We start from the raw sequence: 14296 nt of genomic DNA on the forward strand, positions 1-14296 counted from the left end.
AAGATAGAATTGAAGGATTAGAACAAGTTTCTTTATAGCATTCAAAATAAAATAATAAATTATTCTTTTTAGAGGTTCCATAAACACAAATTACATCCTACCCAACCCCTGAAATTGCTATAATTTACTCTAAATTTACCTATTAAAATTAGAATAAGAAGTTATAATTGAGTTTCAAGTTCCAACCGAAGGGTAGGTGCTTGGGTTGTGGCGCGGTGGCTTTAAATCGTAGAGAGAGGATTTGTGATCGACATGTAATAGCCTTTAACCATTCAGGAAACCAGTGACAACAGTCAGTTAAGTGATAGAGTGGATGGACTAGTTTCCTCAACAGTGGAGAATGAGTGATGCTGTGATATGGCTAAAATTTACTTCTAGTTTTAATTTTCTATATGTATTTTTCCTAATATATATATAATTTAATAGCAGTTAACTATTGGTTAATCGTTTATCAAAATTCGTAACCGTAACCTTAATCGTTAACCATAATTTTTAGCATTTCTGTTAACTAAAATTGTTTAGCATTAACAGTTCAGTTAATTAACATATTAAATATAACAATTATATCGATTAATGGTTACACTTTTTTAACACTCGTAGTGATAAGATCCTCGACGCTACTCCAAAGAATATACGCTTGGAAATAAATTACAAACAATAAGCTCAAAAGCTCAGTGGCACACTAATAACTAAGCTATACTACATGCGTTCACTACATGGTCATGCTAGCCGGAAAAGACGTAAACGTACAAGTATGCTAAACATACATGATGAGGTAAGAATCATGGTTTAGCCGAAGGGTTCGCTTCATCTTGGAACACACACTCCTCTAGCCTACCTAAGGTAAGATCCACAATTTCTGCATAAAAAATGTACATCAAGCCGGCCTAGTTCTTGTGAGTACATGAGGAATATGTACCCTAACACTGACTGGAGTGCCTTGGCACTAGCTAAGATATATCCAGATATTATAAACATGTTATTTCTTGAACCATTTTTTAGTTATAGTTGCATTCATTGATTGTTCTCACTTTTAATTTTATTTAGTGAAGTTTTGATTCTATTAGACACCTTCCCAAATCCCTTAATCAAATTGGGTTTCTTACCCAGTTCAAGATGATGATACCGTTACTAAGCATGTTAGTATCGATACTGAACATTGAGTATCGGTAGTCATCCTTGGTACTTATACCAAAAATGACCACTAGAATGTGAGAAAGCTTGATGTATTGATACCCTTATTTGAAGTACCAATACTTCTGTACTAGGGTATCGATACCATTTTGTGTATCGATACCAAAATTAAGTTTGATGTTTCGGGAAATTAAACTTAGTATTGTACCTTACTTAGGGTATTGATACACATACTTCGCATGGTATCGATACTCCAATGAGTACTGATACAACAACTGGTTATTATAATTTATAATCTTAATATGGTATCGATACCTACCCTTGGGTATCGATACCTAACGAAGAGCATGGTTTTCAGAACTGGACCGGTTAGCGAACCGATCATGCTACCGTTTCACTGGTTCAACCGGTCGAACAAATCCGACCGGTCGGAAGAAACGGACGACGTCATAATTACTTAAAAAATTAAATAAAAATACCAAAAATATTTAATAAAAAATAATTTTTTATATCACAAGTCATATTCAAAGCAAGTCATAAACATATATAAGTTAAAAACCATAAAATCAAGTGAAACAAAATGATTTAAATTAACTACAACATAATATTTAAGGTAAAACATATTAAATAATAAATATAATTATATAACTATAATTAAAAAATAAATTTGGGGTTAAAAAAATCATAACAAAATGATATTGTTTGGTTTAATTTTTTTTTAAAAAACAATCCCTCATGGCTAAGAAACATAGAAGAGCATCCCAAAAGTCTAAAGAGTAAAAATATGAGAACAAAACAATCTCACATTGCTAAGAAACATAGAAGCGCATCACAACTAACTTCTATAAATAATAGAGGTAATTTGGCATTCAAAATCATGGAGCCTTTTGGTGAGCATTGAGTGAACTATTCTTTCACTTCAATCAAGCTCGAATTTTAGGCTTCAATCGAGCTTCTAATTTTTTTTTTTTGAGTTCAAGCCTTTTTGAGTTCAAGTTTCAATATTATATTTCGAGTTTGAGCTGAACTTGATAATTTTTAGCTTGTGAGTTTGAGTTGAGTTGAGCTTACTTTTAAAGTTTTCAAGTTCGAGTTCGACTTGGCTCGTTTAACAAACGACGTTGTTTGGTGTCATTTTTTAAAAAAAAAACAAAAATCCTAGTTTTTTCCGATTTTCAGCCGGTCCGGTTCGAACGGTTCAGCGGTTCTGGCCGGTTCACTAATAGCGGTTCAACCGGTTTAGATTGAACCGGACTAAGGAACGGTTCCCTGTTGAACCGGCCGGTCCGGTCTGGTTTTCAAAATAGAGACGAAGAATATCAACACCTTATGAACATGGTATCGATATACCACCACCAAAAATACCTTGTTTTAGGCTATCTAAAGAATCGTATCAGTACAATTCATCTAGTATTGATACCAAACCTATAAATGCTCTATTTTGAACATGAAAAAGATATTCAACTTCCCCCACAAGCCCCACTAAGGTAATCAAATGTTATCTATGTCTTATTTAAGATCAAATGAGTTATAATAGTTTAGTTTTCAATTTATATAACATCATAAAATGAAATCTACCATGAATGTTCTTACATGTTTCATGTTTCATGCAAGTTAACTAAGAAAATATAAAGACTCACAAGTGGTATATAAGAGTTAGAAATGTATTCACTTGATCATAGGTTGCTGAAAAATGTCCTCAACTCAACCAAGAATCAACTTCTCCTTGCCTTTGGACTTAGAGCATTCTCCAGCCTCTTTCATTGATCAAAAGTGAGGAAATGAGTTACTAACTTATTTAGGAGCTTGAAAAGAAACTAAGAACGCTCCCTAAATATTGAATCTATAAAAAAAATGAGTTGTAAACATATAGGTTTTCTTAACCTCCACTTACGGTTAACATGGCCAAACATTCCTTTTAAGAGCTTAAAATGAAGTTTAGGGTGAGGAAATTACAACTACTAGACGAGCAAGATCACAAAGTTATCACCTTTGTTGGTTCAAACTTGAAGATGAAGAATAAGATGGAGAGAAAAGATGTAACACCCCTAAAATTGGTATAATCTTTTTGATTTTTATGATTGGAAAATTATTATTATTATACTCGAATAAAGTTTTTGAATAAATACATTTAAGTTTTGAATAAATTCTAAATTAATTTAAGTTAATCTTGAAATTCTATGAAAAATGACCAAAAGGAAATAATTGTAAAATTTGCAGCTTGGAATGCAAGTGAAGCTTGAAATCCATTTCATGTGCATGTAAAAGATAAAGAAATTTACCCAAATTTCTTTGAATAGTGAGTCATTGTCCGTGTGTCCTTAGTTATGATTTTGAACCATTTTCTTTAATTAAGAAAATAAAATTATTTAACCAATTTAGTTTGTGGTTCACGGTAAAACAATGAGGAGTAAAGAGAAAAACATTGAGAGGTTTTCTTCAACCTATTTCCTTTTCATCATTTCCAAACCATCTTCAAGCATTCTTATATTTTAAAATTAAATTCTTTCAAATCAAGCCATTGATTTCCAAATCCAAGCAAATATATGGTAAGCCCATGATCTTAGCTTTCTTTTGGTACCAATTTTGTTATGGTTATAGCCTAAGTGTTCTTGAGTCATAAACCTTAAAAAAGAGGATTTGTGTAAATTAGTTGTTCCCCTTTGTAATAGAAGTGATTCTAAGCCACATGGTATTTTTTTCATGATTTTTAGGGCTTATAAACATAAAAGTTAATACCTTAAAGATTAAAGTTTCCATGTCCATTTGTAAATTGTTGTAATGTGTTTTGAATGATTGATTGATAAATTATGTGTTTGATTTTATGCTTGATATGAAATAGATTGAAGAAACTCATATTTGAAAGAGAGAATCAAGCTTTCGATATTGATATGATGATTTGAGATATGTGGTGAGTGTAATTTTTGTGATTGAAAGACTCGGTGTCATTATGATTCGATATTTTAACATTTTTATAGATAAATTAAATTGATATATTTTGGGATCACATAGAGCGTTGAATGGCCAAGTGAATATTAAGATAAATTTAGTCAGCTTGTTTACCTTATGAGGTGTTTCATGAACAAGTTATGCTAAAATTATCTGACTATGGCATGTGTAATATAAAATCATGAAATAAATAAATTTTGTATGTAGTATGAAATAAGATATGTCATGATAAATTCTATGCATTCATGATGTGTACTACGCAAACATGCATTATGTGAAGCTTTAATTCTATACTAGTTTTAAAAATGAAAATAACATAATATATGGTAATTTCAGTGGTATAAATACATGTTATGACATGTGCTTTGGAAATAAGATAAATTGTATTATGAATCCATGAATGAGAACAATGTGAATGTAAAGAGAGAAGGCTCAAGTATGTTACTTGGTACGACAAGATAAATTTCGTACGTTATAAGTTTATATGAATAAGCCTTTGCTTGTTAAGTTAGTTTGGATTGGCATGTCATATAGTCCATTTGAGCTCATGATAGGGTTGGATTACGATCCTTATTTGGAAACAGTATGAGGGATGCATTGTTGGTCATTGGCGACAGTTTGGAGGGATAGACCATTCTTTTCTATTTAGCGATAGTTTGGTTTGGGATTCATTTATCCATAGTTACTTATAACCAAATGGGCCTATTAATAACTTTATATGATATAGATCTTTTAATGAAAGCCAATCGGCCAAGTTAATAAATAAAAACAACTATGATACTATAAAAAGGTTCATTTATGAATTGTTTATGATTTTTAGTAACCTAAGCTACAAGTTGCTATGTTTATGATATAAGTTATTGTCATGAAAATCACATATGATGAATTATATATTTGTGGATTCCATGAATTTACTTGTTATGATATGATCATTGTGTCAACTGACATTCAAATAAATTAAGGACAACATAATATGTTATGTTCATTTTAACTCTATTATGTTAACTACCTCACTAAGCTATATAGGCTTACACTCTCTTTGTTTCCTCATTTCAGGAAATAAGTTTCGATAGCTTGTTTATTGTAGTTAGGTTGTTGCAAGTCACTTTCAAAGCAAACAGTGTAATTTCCTTATGTTTAAAATCCTAGATGGTGGCATATGCCACGTTGTGTAAATTATAAGTAGCTAAGATTGTATGTTAATTAGTTTAATTTTTAAAAGTCTTGTTTTTGAATATATGTGTGTATTGGTTATGATGGAGTCCTTCAAGTGCTTTTTGTTGAAGGATAAGTCCTCACAAGCATGCTATGAAGCTCTAAGGTATGTGCAATTTTTTCATCTTGCATAATTAATGCCTTAGGAAAAGTTAAGTTGCATGAAAGATTATAACTATGTTATGGTTTGGTATCTTAAGTTGGAAATTGCTCTATACGATTATGATCATGTTTTATGATGATTTGTATGTAAGATTCAATGTAGCTGGCATAATCATGTTGGCATGAAATTTTTACTATGTTGAAGCATGTATTTGACTGTACGTTGGTTGAAGCATGTATTTGATTGTATATTGGTTGATAAATGCATGTTTTTAGTAATTAAGTGTTAATTTAGCTGGTGTAAGTCTATATAAAGTTTCACCGATGTAATTCTATGTTATATATTATTGTTGAAATTAATTGTTTATTTAATTGGTGTAAGTCTATGTAAAGTTTCATCGGTGTAAGTATATGTTATATATCATTGCTGGAATTAAGTGTTGGTTTAACTAGTGTAAGTCTATGTAAAGTTTCACGGTGTAAGTCTATGTTATATACCATTTCTAGATTTAAGTGTTGATTTAACTGGTGTAAGTCTATGTTAATTTTCACTGGTGTAAGTCTATGTTATTACCATTTCTATAATTAAGTGTTGATTTAATTGGTATAAGTCTATGTTAAGTTTCATCTATGTTAAATATCACTGTTGAAATTAACTGCATTCGAAACCATATTTTAGGTTGCAACCTAATTTTTCACATAGAAACCATATTTTTCAGTTGCAACCTGATTTTTGTATTGGAATTAGTTTTCTGAGTACCAGAAATATGTGTTAAATGAAATAAGAAGCTTAATACGTTTTTAAGACAAAAATTTAACCTCGGTATAATTACCAGTTTAGTTCCTAAACTTTTGAAAAATTAATAATTAATCCCTAACCCTTGTTTAGGGTTAATAATGGATTACTAATACTTCTTATGTTTAATAACATCATGTTTGTTTTAAGATCATATTTTGGTTAATTCATATTATGTCCCCAATTTTTGGAAAGTTTAAATTTCATCCTTTAAGAATATAACGCTATGAAACAATTGAATCTGATAGTAATGATTAAAATATGGTTGTGTATTGAAATTGTGGTAAGGTTTATTACAGTGAACAAATCTCAGAGTTTTAAAATGTATGGATAAGTTCCTGAATTTTACGTAAGTTTTTAGAATATTCTCTAAGTATGAATTCAAGTTATAATTTGTTAATAATGGTCTATGAGATGATGTTGTCAATGATGTAATTGGATTTATGAATATTTGATTTGATTTTAATGATTGCAAGAATAATATTATATTCTTCTCATGTTGTTTCATTTTGGGTTGAGTTTTGTTAACATCTCTGATATGGGTTTTTGCATTAAATCTGGTTTTAATTTTGTTTTTATGCCACTCTATGATTATTTCAATTAGAATTATGATGCTTGATTTTGTTTCAATGATTGAAATTTGATATTATCTATGTTTTCTAATTGTTTCATTTCGATTTAAATTTTTCAGATAATATCCCCAACCTGGTTTCTATCTACACCGGGTTGAGGATGTTACAATTTGGTATTAGAGCCTAGGTTAGTTGATTCTAGGACTAAACCAAGGCCTGTTATTGTGTTTACTTTATGTTCTACATATTCCACCTATGAGTTTACTTTATGGTCGATTATTGTGACTTACGACTAATACAATCTGTTTTCTTTGTACAACCTAGTAAGATGTTCCACTATTCTGTTAAGTCGTAAGATCTTGAGTTATATAGTGTTTTCCTTGGTTAAAACAGGGAATGAAGTATATAGAATTCTCTCTAATCCTCTAATTTTGATCAATTGTCTCTTACCCCTATTGTGAAGTAGGTTTGACATAAGGGGTTTAATATTAAGTTATGCCATAAAGATTCCAAGGAATCAAGATAAGTTATGAATATTTCTCGTTCTTTGAATAAAATATTCGATGTTATGTCGGAATCTTTGATATGTTATTCGTAAATGGCTCAAGTGAGGATCAATTTCACTAATATTATTCTTAGTTCCAAATGGTTCATAGAATACCGATTAAAAAATTCCAGATATTATGTGATTATTAAATTGATCAAATTTATTTTGCAATCCTTACTATGATTTAGAACTAAGAACTATGTCTTTATTTGTATGTTTCTGCTTCTACAAAGATAATCTCTAAGATTTATTTTGAATCAATCCATTACTAAAACCTTGGTAATATGATTTTATAAAATCTTTTTGTTAATAAAATTTCAGCCGAGATAATAGTATTTGAAATATTCTTTTATGATTCAAGATTTTGAATTTTGTAAATTCCCTTGATGCAGTAAATCTTTGTTTGATTTTTTATGATCTATTACGAGCAAGGCCTTCAGTTTTGACTCAATTAGTAAGAATTAGTAACATGTACTTGGTAAATGTTCTGGTGCATAATAAGAGGCTATCTTCGAATTAAGGGTACTAGATTTTTAAACTTTGTAGTTTGGTATAGGTAGTAGAGATTCTTTTACATATTTGATATTTAAACTGGACATTGAGCGTTAGCATCCCAAGGGTAAATTTGAACATATTAAGTTAGTTTTGAAACTCACAATTCTTGTGTTGTTCTTCAAAACTATTTTAGGATAAAAAGAAATATTTTGTACTCGGATGATAATTCCAATCTTTGGACTGTGATCCCTGGTTCTTGAAACCTATATGTTAACTTTTCCATCTAATGTCGTAATTTATTCCATGATCAAGTATTGTTTCGATCTTTCTCTTGTAATTTTTGTCTTAGTATTTTGTGAGTATCATTTAAATCCTTATCTTGTTTTTTTTTTTTATATAGAACGTTGATTAAAATGTATGATCTATACCCTCAGTTTTATACTTCTATAAATAATCAAGAATGGTTTTCAATTCTAAAAAGATCCATGTTGTAATTGATCTAGGAAAAACACCTCTGTAAATTCAAATGATTTTCTTTGTTTCGGTTGTTGTCATATGTTATCGTAGATTGAAGTTTATTCGATCATTTAGAAATTATTATGCGTCTTACAAGCTTGATTTCTACTCTAAAAGTGTCTCGGAAATTCCAGTTAATACTTGTGATGCGTATTGCAAGCCTCTAGTTTTTATAATCGAATTCCTACTCTGGTTATCTCAAGGAATTTTACATGTTTCAAGGTTCAACCATTTTTGACTCAGTATATGTGTAAGGTTCAACTTTGAAATCTCAACTTCGAGGAAAACAGTGTTCTCTTTATTATTAATCAATAATTTATTTCTGTAATTGTTTTGTGAGGTAATGCTAAAGCCCTGAACACCTTATGTTCATTTAGTTCTTGTTTTATCCAAATTAAGTATGAATTCTTTAGTGTTTTGAGTTATGTTATAGGTAAGTATGATAATGATTCCAATCTAGAAAAGGATGACCTCCCCGGTATGCCTCGACGGAATAGCCATAATATTAAACTATTTACATTCTGACTTGGAAATATTAGTAATCCTTGATGAAATCCAAAGTAAACCTAATTCTGATTTCTCAATTAACTCCGAAAATTTTTCCATGTTTCCGTAATATCCTTTAAGTACCTGAAATGGTAAAACAAGGGTCTGTCATTATTCAAAAAGACTTTAGTAGCTTGAATTGAAGTTCATCCTAGATCCATTAAATGAATAAATACCATTGATAGCTCTATTAATGGTCAATACTGTAAAGAGTTATTTTAAAACTCATCTTAAAGTACTTGACTAGTTGAAAGGTCAAAATTGTTCATCAAACTCCATCAGGACTACTTCACTGCATATAGATTTTAATCTTTCAAAGAGAGCTGTCTTGTACATCGAAGAAGTAACTAGACTTTAGAGTGACCTAAGTCTTCTAACTCCTTTTGAAATTCACGATTTGTATAACTCATTTCTAGAAGGTTATGTAAGAAGTTTTAAATGTACTAATGATTTTTTGTATGACTTTTCTGTTAAAGTATGCCCAAGGACCAATCATATGATGATTGTATTGTCTTAGATTATTTATCGTATTTATTGAATAAAGGCATTATCGTTATTTTCTTTTATTATAATTTTGTGCACTAAATAAGTTAACATATAATAATTTCCATATAATAATATGGTTATTATTAAAAGATCCTTAATCAAGTATTATTATGGGCATGGACGGTAATAATACGCTTAAGACTAACACGTTATTGATTGATGAAAATGAGTTTTCATTGACATAGAGATGTCAGAACTGATACATGAATATATTTTTAGAGAACGATGTATTGGATTGATCCGCCATGAGCATATGTCTTGGATTATTATGTGATAGTCATGATATTGCTCATGGTGACAACTATATGTATGATCCTTAGACTTCAGATAATTACTATCTCAACATATATTATTGTATTTATTGATACAGTTAAACATGCTTCGTAATTGGTTGCACTACAAATAATGTTTCTGAATATACCTCGATATATGTAGTGGGATGTGAATGATTAAGATAAGATTTTCCTTCCTACATAATAGGAAATCTATCACATGCCACTTGATTGAGTGGGACTAGAAATGCATGGTTGTGCTTGAATAAGTTGATATGAGATATCATAAGTTATTCGTTAATTAAGTCTACTCTAGATGTCAAAAAACATTAGATGGGATATACAAGTGTGACAATTCCAAGACTTGTGTATACTCCAGATATAAAGGAAAAAAGGATGAAATACATAAAAGATTTAATCACGAAGATGATATGTCGAATCGTGATTTTTTGTAACTTAGGTGATAATGATATATTTTTAGATGTCACTCATTGTTTGTAATTTTAGAATGGTTCTAATAATTACTACTAATGTTACAAGAACCTACAGGGTCGCACCCTATGGTTGAAATGAGCAAATATGTACAATTTGTTGTATGCTATTAATATAATATATCTAAAGTTAATATATGTATATTTGATATACATGTGATTTTAATTATCCCGAAAATAGTAAGTAAACATTACAAGAATGTAATTCTAATTACAACTCTTTTAATGGATATTTAATTCAGAATAATTAAATAAGTAAAAATAAATATGAAAAGAATGTAATTTGGATTATAAATCTTTCAATGCATATTTAATTTAAATGAATTAATTAGGAATTTAATTAATTCAAAATAACTAAACCCTAAATTTTAGGGTAACTCAGGTATATAAAGATAAGTAAGGTATAGTAGCTAGTTTGATCTTTAGTCGATTTTCTCAAAACCGTTTTTGGGAAAGATTAAAACTTTACTCTCAACCGAGTGAACTGAGTAGAGGTTGTGGTGTTTTCATGGAGGCTTTCAATTTGAATCGTTCGTGATCACCATTATCCACTGTTGTCTTCACATTTTTCAAGGAAACCAATGTAAGGAATCATATCCCTTCCTCCCAATTTTGGATAAACGTACATGGATTGCTAGTGAGACCATCGCCTTTTATTTTCACTATGCTATGTGATGCGCCAACAGTCCCAACAGTGGTATCAGAGCCACTTGTACGATTCGGATTTGGATTTAAATTCTTGGTTGATGTGATATGTATGAGATGCATGTTCGTTTTACTGTTTTCAGCAAGTACATGTTTCGATTGTGTTCGAATCAATGAGTGTCACGAGTAATTTGTTAATCCAGTTAAAAAAATAATAATTACATTTGTTGATTAAATGTTAATCAAAAGTTTGTTGCAATACGATTTTGATGTTTGTATGTTAATTGTTAACATGATGAACAATATGTATGTGTTAGCAGATTGCATTCGGCAGAGGAATAATGTTTGTTCCAGTGCAAAAAACTTCGGGTTTGAAAAATCATAATAACATGACTTTTTCTTAATAAATGTTATCATATCGTGAGATTTTTTCATAGAAAATAAGTACTATTTTTTTCAAAAAATTCCCAGCCCACCCTTGTAAGAAACAAAGATTGTAGGCCCATATCGGTTATTAATAATAAACTTGTATGACATATGTATGATATGTTTGATTTGCACGGTGTTTGACATGCATTGTTATAGCCCCTTTATTTACAATGGTTGTATTTTTTTTAAATACGATCTACATGTCGTGCCTCTCTACACTTTTGTTGTATTTCTCTTCTCATCTTACTCCTTCATATGTAAAATGAGTTTCTAAAATTGTAATCATATGAAGATTCAAAGGAGAAGAAGATTGGACCGACTAAAGGCGAGAAGATGCTTGAGAAGTAGTCATAGTATTTAGTATTCCTTGTTCTCCCATTAGCTTAGGTTGGGCCACCTTAGTTATTTCTTTCAAAATATAAACATTGCATTTTAATTACTGATTTACGTTTATGTTGTATGTGATACAATGTTTGATATGGTAGCTTGCTAAATCTATTGATGAAATCAATAAGGTCCTAATACTAAAATGAACATCGGTGAGAGATAAATCCCTCTAATTAATTTAAGTTAATTTTAGCCGTCCAATATTTTCCCTCTTTAAGGCTTCGATCGATATTATGTGTGTTTTTCCAAACCAATGGCACATAAGTCTATCTTAGTTAAATGCGAAGAATAAGCAAGTGATATTCACAGGTTGAAATATTGGTAATAACTTAGCTAGGTTATGCTAATAGGATTAGAAACTTAGAGGTTAATTATTTGGAATCATGAGATGTTTTGAACATGATCTCTTTACCAAATGGAGGAGTTACATGGGATGTAATTAGTAAGGTGTTACCTAAATAATCATTCTCCTAAAAGAAAAGCCAAAGCTGATTTAGGAAGAGGGTGAAATATGTATTCTTGGTCACTAGAAAAACTTTCGAAATGTTTTTTTTAAATTAAAACAAGAGGGTTTTTTAATTTTGATTAAAATAGTGGGATCAAATTGTAAATAAAGACCTATTTATAAATTTTAAATTCAGTAAATTACTTACTTTGAATATTTTCATTATTGTAGATTTAATTTCAAACAACACACTATCATTGTAATCACTCTTTGAGAATAATAAATTGAATGACACAAACTTCCTTGATTGGTTTCGTAATTTGAGAATTGTTATCAAATAGGAAAGGAAATAATATGTCATTGAAGAACATATTCCTAATGAAACGGTAACTAATGCTTCTAGAGCTGACAAAGACAAATTTAAGAAACATATGGATGATATGTTAGAGGTTGGATGTCTAATGCTTGCCACCATGACTCCTGAGCCTACATGGTGACATAGTTGTATATAAGATGATTTAAAATCTCAAGGAAATATATGAAGGGTAAGAACATCAAGAGAGGTATGAGACCTCTAAAGCTCTATTTCAATGCAAAATGGTAGAGGGATCTCCTTTAGGAGCTCATGTCATCAAGATAATGGACTACATCGAAACGTTGGAAAATCTAGGATTTCCTCTCAAAGATTAATTGGCTACTGATGTTATCTTACAATCATTTCTAGGTAGCTTCTTTCAATTTGTCCTTAATTTCAACATGAATGAAATTAACAAGACCTTGCCACAATTACTTGGCATGTTACGAATTGCTGAAAGTAACATGAAAAATGTTAGACCTAAGCCCATTCTGATAGTCCGCAAGGACAAAGGAAAGGGAAAGAAAAATATAATGGCAAAGTCTAAGGGTAATGGTTAGGCCAAGTCCAAAGTAAATGATGCATTGAAACCCAAAAGTGGAGTTAGCAAGGAAGGAAAATGTTTCCATTGCGACAAGACCATACACTGAAAGAGAAACTGCCATTTTTACCTTGAAGAGGTCAATAAGGCAAAAGCAAATGGAACGTTTGTTTCAAATATTCATGTTATTGATGTTAATTTGTCAACATCTACTTCTTGGGTATTAGTTACCGGTTGTGGTTCCCATATTCTTCTTTATAGGGACTGCAGAAGAGAAGGATTCTAGTTAAAGGAGACGTAGACCTACAAGTGGGAAATAGAGCAAGAGTTGATGCATTAGCTATAGAGACATATGTTTTATCTTTTCCTAGTGGACTTGACTTAAATTTAGAATATTGTTATTTTGTGTCTAGTTTGACTAAGAACATCATTTCCATTTTTGTTTGGGTAAGATTGGCTTTGAGATTATTATTAAAAATAATTATTGTTCTTTTCATCTCGATAATGTTTTTTATGGTTCAGCACAATCGGTTAACGGTCTCTATATTTTGTATCAAGAAAACACCATTTATAACATAAATACTAAAAGATAAAAAATAAACGAATTCAAATAAAACTAATATTTGGCATTGTCGTTTAGGCCATATAAGTGAGAAACACACTCAAAACTCCACAAAGATGGATTTTTATATTCATTTATCTTCGATCAATATGATGTATGCAAATCTTGCTTGTTGGAAAAAATGACTAAGGCTCCTTTTAATTAGAAAGGTGAGCAAGCAAGTGATTTATTGTGGAAAATACATAGTGATGTATGTGGACCGATCAATACACAAGCCAGAGGTGGATTTCATTACTTTATTAGTTTCACTGATGATTTTAGTCGTTACAGGTATATTTATCTTATGTGCCATAAATCTGAAGCCCTTGAAAAGTTTAAGGAATTTAAAAATAAAGTACATGATCAATAAGGAAAGTGTATAAAGGCACTTCAATCAGATATAGATTGAGAATACTTAAGCATAGAGTTTGATGAACTCTTAAAAGAATGTGGGATTGTCTCATAGCTTACACTACCTGGTACACCACAGCGGAATAGAGTTTATGAAAAAAGGAATCGAACACATCGAACACTGTTAGACATGGTTCGATCTATGATGAGTTATAATGATCTTTCAACTTCTTTATGGGGACATGCACTTGAAATAGTCTCTTTCACACTAAATTGTGTTCCATCTAAATCGATTCAAAATACACCATATGAGATATGGACTGGGAAGCTTCCTAGTATGTATTTTATGAAGATTTGGGTT

Source organism: Hibiscus syriacus, unplaced genomic scaffold (genome assembly GCF_006381635.1).
Source record: "Hibiscus syriacus cultivar Baekdansim isolate YM2019G1 unplaced genomic scaffold, ASM638163v2 tig00002169_pilon, whole genome shotgun sequence".
Taxonomy (NCBI): domain Eukaryota; kingdom Viridiplantae; phylum Streptophyta; class Magnoliopsida; order Malvales; family Malvaceae; genus Hibiscus; species Hibiscus syriacus.